Genomic DNA, 3281 nt, shown 5'->3' with positions numbered 1-3281 from the left:
TGGATCACATGAGGATATTATATTTAGTGACATAAACCAGGCAGAGAAAGATAGGCATCATACAAGTTCATGCATATGTGGTATATGGAGAAAACAAATTAAAAGAATAAAATGAGACAGACAAACATCTAAAACAATATTTATATTCTATGATTTATAATTCAATTAATAATGGTTTCTCATACACATAATTCCATCATGACACTCCTCATTCTCTCAAAAAATAACCCCTCCCTGTCCCCCAAACCCTCAGAATCCCTCCTTCCCAATCCCCTGACTCAATTGTGTGGATCAGTTCTCCCCTTACATTGGCCTTGAACCTTTGTTGCTACCTTGCTGTGTGTCTTTACATCCCACATATGAGAAAAATCTCTCTGTATCTGTTCCTTTCCTTAAGGCTACCTTTACATGCATGATATCCTCTAGTTTCATCCAATGTTGAAAATTGCATAGTTTTGATATTTTCAAAGCAATAAAAACAAACTTTAGAACCATGAGACTATTTAATTACCAGATGGAAAGCTGTAATCAAAGTGGAAAAACTGAACAATGGTGAATGACAAAGTAGGCCTTTCAGTAGTGAGTGTAATATGATACATGAACGTTGATTCTACATAATCCTAAAATTTATGAAATTCTAGTAATTCTATAATGTAATTTTAAATAATCAAAACAGTATTTAAATAACTTACATTTATCTATGATTTTGACGTATATTTTGTGTCAAACTATCAGAAATAAAAATAATGTGAGATAGAGATATTGTGTATCACTATACTTTTAAACAAGAGAAGTGCTGAAAATTTCTGTGTCTTGATGAACTGTCATATAAATTGACTCCAAAATCAAATTAATATACTCAAATAAAAATAAATGTCAACCAATTTAATCTTTTGCCTTCACAGAGGTTCCCATCGGCTGATCTCTGACAGACAAAACAATTTTTATATTATTTTTTTTAAATTTTTATTACTGAAACACCATGAGGTACAGTCGTACATTTACAAATTTTTGTGCTTGGGTTTCGATTATACAATGATCAAATGCCCATCCCTCCCCCTGTGCCCATTTTCCACCACCATAGATTCCAGTATCCCTTCCACACCTGTACCCTCATCCCACCCTCCCTCTGTGGCAAGGCATTCTCTTTTGTTCTCCCTATCCTTTTGGGTTTTGTGGTCTACAAAAGAGGCATTGAGTGGCAATTATGTTCAGTCCATAGTCACAATTTTTATTTTCAAAGGATTTCTTGGCAGAGATTTGGCATTCTTTGCTAGCAACCAACTCCTTTTCTTCTGCTTTTTTTTTTTTTCTAGAAATATATACTTGTACTCACACTGACTAGTCATGGCACCAAATTGACAAATGTACTTGTTTTTACTTCAGTTCTATTTCCTTATTACCACATATTATTAGCAGTGGATAGAAAATAACTAGCCCAAATTTCTTGGGGGAAAGGGAAATGTTTATGCTTTTCTTAGTTTGGAAAATCCCTGTCACTAGTATAGGGACATTCATCTAAATTTGTAAACGCAATGATTAAGAAGAGGTAAATCATGACTGTCACTTCAAGGAAGAACGGGTTTTCAGCAAATATCCTTGCTTTCAGAAGGATGGCTCTGGCTTGGATGGGGGGCAAACATGAGAGCTGTGAGCTACCGGCAGTTAACACATGCTCTGAGGCTATGTGGTGACAATGCTGAAAAATGTGGTGAGCCCTGATTAGGTCGGCTCATGGGGGAGAATGGAATGATGACAAGAAAAAAGAGCAACAGAACAAGATAATAGATTCCTTTGTACAAAAGTTTTCATCTCTAATATATTAATCTTTTGAAAAAGAGAACCAACTTCTTATCATTCTTCCTGGCAATATATTATCCTTACACAGTGCTTCAGGGAAAACACGCTCCCCTTGTTAGTTAATATAGCGTGAATATCTGTGAGGTGTTTGAACTCTCTCTATGTATACACTGCTGATGACTGAAACCAATCTCTCTATTTAACTATCTAAACTGCAATGGTCTCACCATTTAACTCTCTAAACTCTGATGGCTCCAAATCTTCTAAGATCAGCTTTCATCTCTTCCATGATATCCAGGCTTCTCTTCCCAACTGTCAACTCTCCCTTTCGATCTCCCTCTCTCTACCAACTATGGTCTCCCTGCCAAAATTTGCTAAGACAAGATTTCTTGAAATATAGACGTAAGTTGACTTCTTTTTTTTAAATTTAGGCAATTTTGATTTTCAAAGGCATTTATAATGGAGATTTGTCATTCAATATTCCAATTCCAATCACACTACCAGTGTCTGCATCCCTCCACCAACAAATGACCCATTTCTCCCTACATTCCCACCGATTTCCTTGACAAACACATTTTGAAGTTTAACTATTGTACTTTGGGTTCCATACTTTCATTAGTGTTGGTATTGGTGGTTAAGACATACACCTCAACTTTTTCATGCTGGCCTTCCTGGATAAATGCCCACTGACACCATGTAGGGGAAATATATGAGAACAAATCATTAAGCTCCAAATTTTTCAAATATCTTTAAACAATTCTGATCGAAAAAAAATAGTGTAAACTGGAGGGGACAACCCCTTGGCAGCCTGAAAAGTCTTTTCATTTTTCCACATTAAAAAGAGGAAATCAGTGAAGGAGGTCTGGCATCACGCAAGTTAGCTGACCCTGCTGAGCTGTGGTCAACAGGGTTTTTTGTGCTCTTCTCCCCTTCCACAATAACTCCCAACCTCATTAGTTTTGTCTTTTAAGTCCGCATAAAATAAAAATTTTACCACACAGGCACCCATTTAATGAGACCAGCCAAGGTGATAAAAATAAATTTCCGAAAACTCATAGGTTAGTCATGGTGGTAGAAACTAAATATAATGTTTTTTATTGAATCTGCAGGAGACACATATTACAAACCTTTTCATGATTCAATTTCATTCATAGGATATTTTAACACCCAACCTCCACTAGTATACAGTTCCATTGCTAATGTCCCCAGTTTCTCTCCCACCACTCTCTCTCCCAACCTCAAACCTCACCTGACAGCCTGCTGTCTCTACACTATGGCAGGCACCTCTTTCTCTCTCTTTATCTCTCTCTCTCTCATCCTTTGGGCATTATGGATTGTAATACAGATACTGAGAGGTTATCACGTTTATTCCTTTACCTACTTTCAGCACTCAGTTCTCATCCAGAGTAATCATTTCCAACTCTCATTGTCATAGCCGTCCCTTCTTTATTCCAAATGCCCGCCTTCAGCACTTGTGGCAA

Source organism: Sorex fumeus, unplaced genomic scaffold (genome assembly GCF_029834395.1).
Source record: "Sorex fumeus unplaced genomic scaffold, SorFum_2.1 ptg000054l, whole genome shotgun sequence".
Classification (NCBI taxonomy): Eukaryota; Metazoa; Chordata; class Mammalia; order Eulipotyphla; family Soricidae; genus Sorex; species Sorex fumeus.
Note: the sequence above shows the minus strand (reverse complement) of the source record.